Raw genomic sequence first — 12731 nt, 5'->3', positions numbered from 1 at the left:
TTTTTAAAATTCTGATTTGAATCATAATTTAAGTGTGTGATTAAAACAACTAATTAAACACTTTAATTAGTCAAACAATAGGCCTTAGATCATACAACAATTGCAGAATTAAAAGCCAAACCTTGAACCACCCATGGAACCATTGTTGCCGCCACCAATGGTGGCTTCACCATGTGTGCCGCCACACCTCTTGATCCAACCAGCAATGGATCAATCATCTCATGATCAAATCACACAATTAAATCATATAATAAACAATCTAAATGGCAAATAGTGGCTCTGATACCAATTGAAGGAACGGAAGCGTGAAAAACACAAGATTATATCATTGAATTCAAAAATTTTCACCTAGGGTCACAAGCACCATGCAAGATTTATTTTTATCTATTTGATTTCAATGATAAACAACATATTAAAACTCTTTTAATATGTTTTTGGATCTGTATTTGCCATTTAAGATTTTAAAATTAATCAGATTAATTTTAGAACCCTAGATTAAATCAAGAACGATTACACTAACCTCTTGATGTGCTGCAGCGTGTCTGCGCCTTTGAGATTCGTCTTCAGGACACCAGATGTTGTCCCTCTAGCTTGTCCACACCAAGAACACCTATGGCAGCCCTTGAACAGCTTCTAAAGCCTTTTCTATTAATTAGAAATTCAAGTTCTGCCTTTTAAGAGATTAGAGATGTAAACAGGACACTAGAAACAATTTCTAGTATTCTTAATTCAAGAGATTGATGGCTAATCTCTTTGAATTGATGAGAGATGAAGAGAAATAGCTGGAGAGGCTCAAAGTGGCGTGACATATGAGAGGAGAGGCTGCTGGTTGTGTTTTCTTTTCATAACCCCACTTAAATAGCTAGGTTAACACATTAAACCCTAGCCACATGTCACCTTTTGATTAGCTCTAGGTTTAAGTGACCCAATCACATTGTGCCAAGTGTCAAACCTATATTTAATCTTGATTTTAATCATCTTACATGATTAAAAATATTTGGCAAGCTTATGTGTTATGCCATGTGTCACCATCTCATGGTGCCACGTGTCACACAAAATGACCAAAATGCCCTCGTGTCTTAATTTTGAGTTCTTAACCCAAAATAATTATTTTCTTCTTCTAATTAATTTATATCAAATATAAATTAATTAATTAATCTCTATTAATTAATTTCTCATCAATTAAATTCATATTTAAACACTTTAAATATAAATTTAATTTATACTACACATCCAATAATCTAGATTTGGTTTCAAGTCATGCTAGGACTTTGCAATTTTATTGCAAACCAAATCTATTTAATTAATCAATTAAACTCTTTAATTAATTAATTAAATCATATTTAAATAGGTGATAACTTGTGTATGTGTGTGACTTACTAGGCTCATCACTAATTGGCAATGAGACATGATATCAACTCTTAATATCATCGAACTCTTTCTTACCATAAATGATTTCTCTAAATCATTTTATGAACCTCATAGACCATGGTTAACACCTAGCATAGCATGCCATGGCCACCCAATTAGTAATAAGGTTTACCTTAAATGAACCTATAATCATATGTTACCATGCACTAGAATCTCTGCATTACAAAATCCCAACTCAAGTTTGAGTCATGGTTTATGTCAAACTCCATTTGCTATGAATATTATGTTCTCTTTTAATTCCAGTTCTTGATTAAAAGATTTTTCTCATCGAAACTCTTTTACGAATAAATCTATCTGTCTGGCCAGAACTTGAAACATCAAGAACAATTAAATGAACATAGGATTTTATCTCTATTTACTTAGAGGCAGATTCCTTCTTGATCAATACCTACCTCCATATATAACTAGCAGGAGCCAACACATGCCCATATACCCATACATAGTACAAGTATGAAAGCGTTATCAAACTCAAACTACCTATATACAAGATAATCGTGCTATCTCAGTCTAAAGATTATATGCATCGATATGATTTATGACAAAACATTGACAAGAGTAAACTCCATGTGCTTGTCATAAGTGTCACTGGTTCGGCCTACTTATCATTTATAAGTGCCTATCATGTTTGTTATATGGCATGAGACTCACCATTCCATCTTATTTATATCTCATATAAATAACTTGGGAACAAACATGAATACAATCTTTCTGGATAAGTCATGTCCTTATTATGAAGTATCCTCGATTGTGAACCTATTTATGATACTTTGTGCTAGAAATATTGTCACTCATATTCTTAACAACTTAAGAATAATATTTCTAACAAAATATCAATGGACCTTTTCTATTACACATAAATATATTATGTAAACGGAAAAGTGGAAATGCCTTTTATTATTAAAAATATGTACAAGATACATACTAAATGATATGCTCTAGGGCATACTACTAACAAGTTGGTGTTTGGCCCTGGGGTAGTGATGGTGTTTGCGGTGGTGGTGATTGAGGTAGCGGCGGTGTTTGCGGTGGGCTGCGGTGTTTGCGGTGTTGGTGATTGAGGTAGCGGCGGACTAGGACTGGGGTTAGGGTTTATGGGTAGAGAAGATGGAGTACCCATTTTCGATCTGACAGAGCGTTGATATTTTCTGGGTTTGGGTTTGTGGGTGGACCACATCTTGGTTCTCACCATTTAATGAAGAGAAATAAACTCTTCAGATTCCCTAAAAATGCTAGAAAAAATGGTGTGGGAAGGGAGTCGGCGGAATGAAGCTATAGTTTATCAGGAGTTTGGGCAGGGGCTTCATAAAAATGGCAGAAGATTTGGGCTTTTTAAAATGTGGGGCAAACATCTGGTAATTTGGGTTATGCTTGGGGTTAAGCATAGGGTTCAGCAAAATTTGCATAGGATATAGCTTAGTAAGCAACATCATTAGCAAGTTTCGGCAGGTTGTGGGAAAAATTGTGATTTTACTTACCAAAAACAGTCCAAATGCTAAGGAATGCTATCATGACCCTCAGCAATTACCAAATACACATTAATACCACCAAATTGAAAAATTTAAGCTCATCATCTCTCTTAAACTTAGCAAGCATTGTACATGCATGTGGTAATTAGCTCAAATTAGGCACCAATTGTGATTACCTTTTTGCAAACTTAATGAAATGGTCTTATTCCTAAATTTATACCAAAAGCACATTTTCAGCAGCATTTGAGACAAGTTCCAAACTTTCAAAAATTGCAGAAAAGACATAGAAATTGACTTTTTAAGCAGCATGAACAGTAACAAAAATCAGCAGACTACAAAAACTAGCAGCAATTCAAACAAAAATATGTAAATTTCTAACAGATTACAAAACTATATATACTAAAAGGTAAAACTTAACAAACACTATTTTTGCACTTCAATAAAGCTCACATCAGTCCTAAATATCAAGATTAATCCTCATTTAAGTTGCATTTGACAAAATTTACACAAGACACAAAATTAAACATGTGCTATCAAGTAGATTGCAATATCAGCAATTTAGCACAATTTTAAAGGTGTTACTGTTCACAGGTACTGGATAAAGTGCAGAATTTTGCTTTACACTTGCTCCCTTTCAATTCTTTATTTTTGCTACATGTGTTAATTTGCCCAATCTTCATGAATGACCTACAAAAGATAAACAAATATCACTTTTGAGTTTAATGAGGGTAAAAACTGAAAATGAAATGAAATGGAAACAAACTATAAAAGGATACGCTTGGGTTGCCTCCCAAGAAGAGTTTGTTTAAGGTCTTAAGCTTGACCTTCCACTCCAAATCACCTAAATATCCCTAATTGGAGAACCAAGCCATGAAACCTCTACAACCTTTTGTGTGGGTTCTCCAACAATATAATGCTTTAATCTCTGCCCATTAACTTTGAAAGTCCCTGAGGTTTCATTTCCTATCTCAACAGCTCCATAGGGGTATACTTTTATAACAGTGTAGGGCCCTGACCATCTTGACTTTAATTTTCCGGGAAATAACCTTAACCTAGAGTTATATAAGAGAACAACATCACCTTCCTGAAAATCTTTCTTCCTAATATGCTTATCATGCCATCTCTTAGTTCTTTCCTTGTAAAGCTTGGCATTTTCATAAGCATCCAATCTAAGTTCCTCAAGTTCATTTAGTTGCAGCATTCTTTTTTCTCCTGCAGTTTTTAAGTCAAAATTCAGTGTCCTTATGGCCCAACATGCTCTATGCTCCAACTCCAAAGGTAAATGACAAGCTTTCCCATAAACCAATCTAAATGGGGTGGTGCCAATAGGAGTTTTAAAAGCTGTTCTATAGGCCCAAAGAGCATCATCTAACTTTAGCGACCAATCTTTCCTTGAACTATTCACTATTTTCTCAAGAATTCTTTTCAACTCTCTATTTGAGATCTCCACTTGACCACTAGTTTGTGGATGGTAGGGTGTTGCAACCTTATGCTTTACTCCATATTTTTGTAATAATCATTCAAATTGATGGTTGCAAAAATGAGAACCTCCATCACTTATAATGGCACGTGGAGTTCCAAATCTTGTAAAAATGAACTTTTTAAGGAATTTAATCACAACTCTAACATCATTAGTTGGAGATGGTATAGCTTCAACCCATTTGCTCACATAATCTACTCCAACTAAAATGTATTTGTGTCCAAAGGACGATGGAAAAGGTCCCATGAAATCAATGCCCCACACATCAAATAGTTCCACTTCCAATATATTTTGGAGGGGCATTTCATCTCTCTTCGAGATATTACCCATCCTTTGACACCTATCACATGCATTTACAAACTTTCTCACATCTTTAAACATATGTGGCCAAAAGAACCTTGCTTGAAGAACTTTTTCTGCAGTCTTTGTCACATTCATATGACCCCCATAAAGTGAAGAATGGCAATCTTTAATAACATTCCCTATCTCCTCATCAGCTAAACATCTTCTAATCAACCCACCTCCACATCTCTTGAACAAAAATGGCTCTTCCCAATCATAATCCTTTACATCAAAAAGAAATTTCTTCTTTTGCTACCATGTTAGGTCTGGTGGAAGGATTCCACACACTAGATAGTTCACGAAATCTGCATACCAAGGGGTTTTTGCATTCATGATTACTAACAGTTGCTCATCAGGAAAATAATCGTCTATTGGGGGCTTTTTTCCCAAATTATCTCCTTGTTCTTGCCTCATTCTAGATAGATGATCTGCTACCACATTTTCTACTCCTTTCTTGTCTTTAATTTCCAAGTCAAACTCTTGAAGGAGTAGCACCCACCTTATCAATCTAGGTTTAGCCTCTTTTTTCTGAAGGAGATACTTGATAGCTGCATGATCCGTGTACACTATTACCTTTGACCCCACAAGATAGGATCTGAATTTATCTACTACAAATACCACTGCCAAAAACTCTTTCTCTATAGTAAAGTAATTTATTTGAGCATTATCTAAGGTTCTACTTGCATAGTATATTGCATACACCTTCTTATCTCTCCTTTGTCCCAAAACAACCCCAATGGCATAATCGCTAGCATCGCACATTAACTCAAAAGGTAATGACCAATCAGGAGGCTACATAATAGGAGCAGATATCAAAGCTTCCTTTATCCTGCAAAAAGCGTTCATACAATTAGTATCAAAATGAAATTCCACATCTTTACTCAATAAATTGGTAAGAGGCTTAGAAATCTTAGAGAAATCCTTGATGAATCTCCTGTAAAATCTAGCATGCCCCAAGAAACTCCTCACTCCCTTCACGGATGTTAGGGGTGGCATTTTCTCAATAATTTCTACCTTTGCTTTATCCACCTCAATACCCCTGTTTGACACAAGATGTCCCAAAACAATTCCTTCTTGTACCATAAAATGGCACTTTTCCCAATTCAAAACTAAATTGAACTCTTCACATCTCTGCAAAACCTTAGACAAGTTAAATAAGCATTCATCGAAAGATTTACCATACACAGAAAAATCATCCATGAACACTTCCATAATACCCTCAATCATGTCAGAAAATATGGACATCATACATCTTTGAAATGTAGCAGGAGCATTACATAGTCCAAATGGCATCCTTCGATATGCAAAGGTACCATAAGGACATGTGAAGGTAGTTTTATCTTGATCATCTGGGTGAATGGGGATCTGAAAGAACCCTGAATAGCCATCCAAATAGCAAAAATAAGAATGATGAGCTAGTCTCTCAAGCATTTGATCTATAAATGGTAATGGAAAATGGTCCTTTCTAGTTGCATTATTCAATTTCCTATAGTATATACACATTCTCCATCCAGTTACAGTCCTTGTAGGTATTAGTTCATCATTTTCATTTTTCACTATTGTGATGCCCCCTTTCTTGGGTACAACATAAACTGGACTTACCCAATTGCTGTCAGAAATAGGGTAAATGATACCTGCATCAAGCAATTTCAAGATTTCCTTTTTCACCACCTCTTTCATATTTGGATTCAATCTCCTCTGTGACTCTCAAGAGGCTTTATGATTATTTTCCAACAAAATTCTATGCATGCACACAGAAGGATGTATTCCTTTAATATCATCAATGGTATAACCGATTATCCTTCTATGCTTTCTAAGAACTCTTAATAATTTTTCAACTTCACAATCATTCAATTTAGCACTAACAATTACAGGGTAGGTAGAATTTTGACCTAGAAAAGCATACCTGAGATTTGTTGGAAGAGGTTTCAACTCTACCTTCGGTGCTTCACTTCTTTTAAGCTTTGATGATGAAGTTGTATCTTGCTTCAAATCCCCAATCTTTTCAATATCAGCCATACGCAAAGGTGGATTTCCTTCCAAGATTGTAGCATATTCTGCAGCTTCTTCAATCTCATCCCCTTTTTTGATGTTATGAACCAAACAAGCTTCTAAGGGATCTTTAAGATGTTGCTTTTTAAGCACTTTTCTGACCTCTTCATCTATCACATCAATTCTCAAGCATGAATTTGAATCATCTTTCTTTTTCATTGCTTGAAACAAATTAAATTCAACTTTCTCTTCCCCAACTTCTAATGTAAGCCTCCCATTTTTTACATCAATCACAGCTCCAGCAGTAGCAAGGAAAGGTCTACCAAGAATAATAGGAATGTGTACATCCTCCTCCATCTCCAATACCACAAAATCCACTGGTATGAAAAATTTTCCAACTTTCAGAGGAACATTCTCAATTACCCCAATTGGAAATTTAACAGACCTATCTGCTAACTGTAGTGAGATGGTAGTAGGCTTCATTTCTCCAATCTTCACTTTCTCATAGATAGATAATGGCATTAGACTAACACTGGCTCCAAGATCACATAAAGCCTTATCTATACTGATATCCCCAATATGACATGGTATGGAAAAACTTCCAGGATCTTTCAGTTTGGGTGGAAGCTTATTTTGTAAAATAGCACTGCTTTCTTCCGTGAGAGCTACGGTCTCAAATTCCTCTAATTTCTTCTTGTTAGATAGAATCTCCTTCAAAAATTTAGCATATGAAGGCATTTGTGCTAAGGCATCAGTGAAAGGAATAGTCATATGCAAAGACTTCAATACTTCCAAGAACTTCCCAAATTGTTTATCCAATTTTGCTTTCTGAAACCTTTGTGGAAATGGTAAAGGTGGCATGTAGGCTTTAGGTGCAACATATTTAGGTTCTTCTTCTTTGCTCTCCCTCCCCTTACTTCCTCTTTCTTCCACTGAATTTTCTTTCTCAGCTTCATTTCTAGCTTCAGCTTCAGTTTGTTCATCTCCTTCTTTGTTTTTCTCTTCTTCAATTTTCTTTTCAATCTTTTTATCTTCATTCTCTAATATTTTTCCACTCCTCAATGTAATAGCCTTGCAATGCTCCCTTGAATTTTCTGGCTGGCTAGGGAGCTTCCCAAATGCTTTGTTATTTGAAGAGCTAGCTTATTGACCTATTTGATTCTCTAACATCTTGTTATGTGTTGCCATTTGATCTACTTTAGATGCTAATTGAGAAATCATTTCTTGTTGACTCTGATGGCTCACTAATAAAGTCTCAATCATGGCTTCTAATCTAGCTATCTTGTCTGGTTGTGGTTGTTGTGGTTGAGGTGGGGCAGGTGCATTTTGAGGTTTAGGAATTCCAAGAGGAGGACCTCTATTCTGATGTTGTTGATACCCAGAAGGTTGCTGAAAATTTTGATTTTGTCCTTGTCTACCTCCCCAAGAGAAATTTGGGTGGTTTCTCCATGCTGGATCATAAGTTGGAGAAAATGAGTTACCACTTAGTCTTTGATTGTAGTTCCCCACATAATCCACTTGCTCACTTAAAAAATCTTGATTAAGTGCAGAAAAATCAGCTGCACAATTGACATTTGCAGTTCCAACTTCTACTGAATTACTAGAACCTCCAGTTGAAGAATCTACTTTCATGCTTAGCTTGTCCATCTTCCTTGTCAAAGCATCAAACTTAGCACTAATCATATTCATGGCATCAAGCTCAAACATACTAGCTGGTTTCTTGATCTCATTCCTCTCACAACTCCATTGGTAATTGTTATAAGCAATTTTATCAAAAGCAGAAAATGCTTCATCTTCAGATTTCTCCATAAGATCACCTCCAGAAGATGCATCAATTGTGCTTCTAATAGCTGGTGAAACTCCATTGTAAAAGTGTTGAACAAGCATCCACTTAGGAATCCCATGATGTGGACATCTCCTTTGCAAATCCTTGTACCTCTCCCATGCTTCATACAAGCTCTCATCATCTCTAGGTTTGAAAGAAGTCAACTCATTTCTTAGCTTAGCTGTCTTGCTTGGTGGAAAATATTGAGCTAAAAATGCTTGAGAAAGTTCTTCCCATGTTGTGATAGAACCCGGTGGCAAAGAATGTAACCACTCTCTAGCTCGGTCCTTCAGAGAAAAAGGAAATAATATGAGTCGAATTGCATCATCAGAAACTCCATTTATCTTCAACATATCACTAATCTCAAGAAAGTGTGCTAGATGCACATGTGGACTTTCACTTGGATTTCCTCCAAATTGTGATTGTTGTACCATCTGACAGAGTGCAGGCTTCAGTTCAAAATTATTAGCTTCTACTCTTGGTCTTGTGATACTTGGCATGAAATCCCCAATGTTAGGATAGGCATGATCCTTCACAGAGCGGTTGTTATTATTGTTGGCCATTTCTTCTTGTAATTGCTCTTGCTCTTGTGCTCTTTCTTGTTGTTGTTGAGCTTTAATTTCAGCTTTTCTCCTTTTAGATTCTGCTCTTAAAGCTTTTGCTGTCTTTTTTATTTCTGGATCAAAGAATAAATTGATTTCTTCACTTTTTGTTCTTCTCATAAAATAAAGCACCTGAAAAACAAAATAAACAAATTCTCAAAGTAAAATGGTAAAAAGAAAATAAAATAAAATGCCCAAATTAACCAAATAAACAATTGTTCAATATCAAACAAAAATCAAATCCCCGGCAACGGCACCAAAAACTTGATGTGGCGAATCCGCAAGTATACAGGTCATTTCAAGTAATAAAGTGATGAATCAAGTATCGTTCCCACGAGAATTTGCAGTTTGAGTACCAAACTATGAATAAATCTATTATTTGGGCTAATGATTAATGAATGAATGGTAAATGTAAATGAGAGAAGTAAATTGATTAATCTAATTGAATTATGTAAATATCAAGCAAATAAATTCTAAATCTAGTTTGCAATTAAACTAAATTGATAATGGGTAATTTAAATGAAAGTCTAATTATATTAAAAGTGATTCCAGAGTTAGGGGTTTATGCATAAATTAGTTGGGATTTGTCTTGGGCATTCCAATTTTTAGGGAAAAATAGAGTTTGAAGGTGATTAATTCTAAATTCCTTTGATTTCTTTTTCAAGCAAACCAAAATGTGTTCTAAAATAACCAAACCTACTTTCATACGATATTTGATTAATTTAAAACCCATTAAGTTTTATAACCAATCATTAATTCCTTTTAAAACCCAAGTTTATTTCTGAATCTAGGTGATTTTAAGTTCCAATCCTTGATTATTTATCAATGACTTTCACCTTTCGGTCTTTCAATCAAAGATTAACACAATACCCAATGGGTACCAACATTAGGCAAGTAAATCAAGCACACAAGGAAGGAATCAAAACTTATATTTATGTAAAATAAGGAAATACCCAGTCCAAATCCACAAATTAATCTAAAACATATTTCCCAACTCTGAAATCTAAAGAGTTCACTCACTCATGATGGTATTTACAAGAAAGATTGATGGAAAAGTAAAGAAAGACATGATAAGAGAACTAAAATAGAAAAACCCAGGTAGAAGAACCCAAAACTCTGGTTTCTGGAGCTCCAAAAATGGTTGCAGCAGCTCCTCCCCAAAAAGTGGTGTCTTGTCCTCTTTCTATTCTATTTTTCTTTCCTTTTTGTTTTTCCTCCCTTTCCTCTTGTGGCAAAAACTAGGAAATGATGAATTTATATCGTCCCAAAAAGTTGCCCTAAAAGTAAATAAGAGCCAAATAGTGGATAAGAAATGAGGTGTAAAATTATCCAAGTCAGCAGCATTATTCACGTTCTGGGCAGTCTGCTTAGGGTTCGGCTTAACCCTAAGCAGCTTCTTAGCAAATTTCAGCTTCTGGTCGCACTGTCTACTTAAGGTTAAGCAGACCCTCAGCAAATCTTGGCAGACTTAGAGTAAAATAGACTTTTTTGCTGATGCTTGACTTGTGCTGCACCTTAAGCACTACCGCTTTACCCTAAGCAGGATGTTAAGCAAAGTCTCAAGCAAATTTCGGCTAACTTGCTCTTTCAAGGCTTGATTTCTTCAACTTTCCTTTATGCTTAAAGAACTCCAAATTTCTTCAAATCACTTCCTAATGCACTCATTGATCTTCGATTTGCCATAAAATCCTATTAAAAATAACAAAATTACAAAAATCAAATATAAAGTATCTAAAGTTAACAAATAAGCTAAAATAAAGCTAAAAACATAAAATATACTAAAATATAAGGGCAAAATGGATGCAAAACTACCCTAAAATGCCTATATGAAATGAGTATAACAGTGACACGTGACACCATGAGATGGTAACACGTGGCACCTATAAATGTGTGCTACTTGTCTTCTATTGATGGAAGATCAATTGTTGATGATTTAATCTAGCCTTGACAAGTGTCATAATGAGATTAAGACACATAAAAAGCTACATTAAATTAAAGCTAGACGTATGGCAACCATTTAATAGTTTTTGTCTCTTGTATATAAATACAAGATAATAAGGAAGAAGAAAATGGAAAAATTCTCTCTCCTTCTTCTTCATCTTGGATGGCAACAAGAGTGTCCCTCTCTCTCTTGTTTTTCTTCCACAGATTCATAAGGAAAAACTTGTTTTCCTTTGAATCAAAATCACTAGAAAGGGTTTCTAGCCTAAAACATCCAATAGAACATCACCTAAAGACACATACCCTAATTATTAGTGGTTGGCAAGCATCAAAGAGAGGATTTGGGGCTACCTAAGGTGATCTTGGTGGAAGCTTGTGGTGGACAAGCTAGAGGAGCTACAAGTAAAGCTCTGGAGACTTCTAAAGGGAGCAAGAAGTGTGATTCTACACCTTTAAGGTTAGTCTTATTCAATCCCTTTTAGTTAGGGTCTGGTAGGTTTAAATATTAAACCTCAATCCTTGATGACAAAAAATCCAAAATGCATGTTGGAAGAGTGTTTTGACATGCTTTAGGGCATTGGAGATTGACTAGGATCATAATATACTTGTATGTATGCATAAAACCCTAAAAAAAATTTTTGAAATCCATCCTCTAAGGCCCTAAACACGCTTCCCAATGCCTTCAGCTTCAAGTTGTCACTTCATTCAAATATTATATATATATATATATATACTATTTAATTTTTAATATATAGTATTTGTTAAAATACCTTTTTTAAACCGCTAATCAATATGTTATTAAAATATTATTAATATTTAAAATAAACTCTTATTTAATAAATTAATTAAACATAATAATATTATTAATAACAATAGCAGTAATTATGCTAAATTTAAAAAAAAATGTCAAAACATAAAACTATAATCAAAATTCAATAGTCCAAAAGATTAAGTCCAAGACTTCAAAATAATCTTATAAAATATATTAGAATAACTAAATAATATTAAAGCAATCAAATACATAAATTATTTATTCCTTAGCTAAAAAAAAAAAAGATTAAGCACAACTTAACATCATGTAATATAATTTATTAACTAAACTAAATAAACTTATTAATAAATCATCTTACTTTGTAATAAATAGTTTACATCAATTATGCACTATTAAAATAATATTAATATTTATGAAAAAAAAAAACTCTATTAAAAAAATCAGGGTATTACAATCTTCCCCCCTTAAGAAAATCCGTCCTCAAATTTTTAACAAACAAGGAAAACAAAAGAAAGTGATTGGAAAAGTTTGAGTACTTGTCCTTAGATCTTTATACAAACCATTGAAAACATTCAACTTCCTTTTGACTTTGTTATAGTGTTTTAACTGTCATTTCCCCATGTAGCATAGCTCTTATCTCTGATGACTCATAGACTTTTTTTTAATCCTAACTTGATTGTTAACTCCATTACTTTTGGATTCTAACTCTACAATTGGCTCATACTAGCACATCCTTCATGTTATATACATCATCACAGTACTGATCCACTACTCATGATTTGCAACACATGCAATTCACCATGGAAGATTCTTTCTATATCTCTTTTCCCATCTTGACCATTAAAACATCATCATCCCCTACTACCCTTTGTAGGAAATT

General features: G+C 34.4%; 1 non-coding gene across 1 annotated transcript; it reads left to right on the top strand.

Annotated features, from left to right (window-relative positions):
* The first annotated feature begins 8608 nt into the window (after positions 1 to 8608).
* LOC131171032 (small nucleolar RNA R71) lies at positions 8609 to 8715 on the top strand. Its single transcript, XR_009141787.1, has one exon. It is a non-coding gene; the product is annotated as a small nucleolar RNA R71 (small nucleolar RNA).
* Positions 8716 to 12731: the final 4016 nt, after the last annotated feature.

This window comes from Hevea brasiliensis, chromosome 11, assembly GCF_030052815.1.
Source record: "Hevea brasiliensis isolate MT/VB/25A 57/8 chromosome 11, ASM3005281v1, whole genome shotgun sequence".
Lineage (NCBI taxonomy): Eukaryota > Viridiplantae > Streptophyta > Magnoliopsida > Malpighiales > Euphorbiaceae > Hevea > Hevea brasiliensis.
The sequence above is the reverse complement of the archived record's forward strand: the minus strand, read 5'-3'. Positions and strand labels throughout refer to the sequence as shown.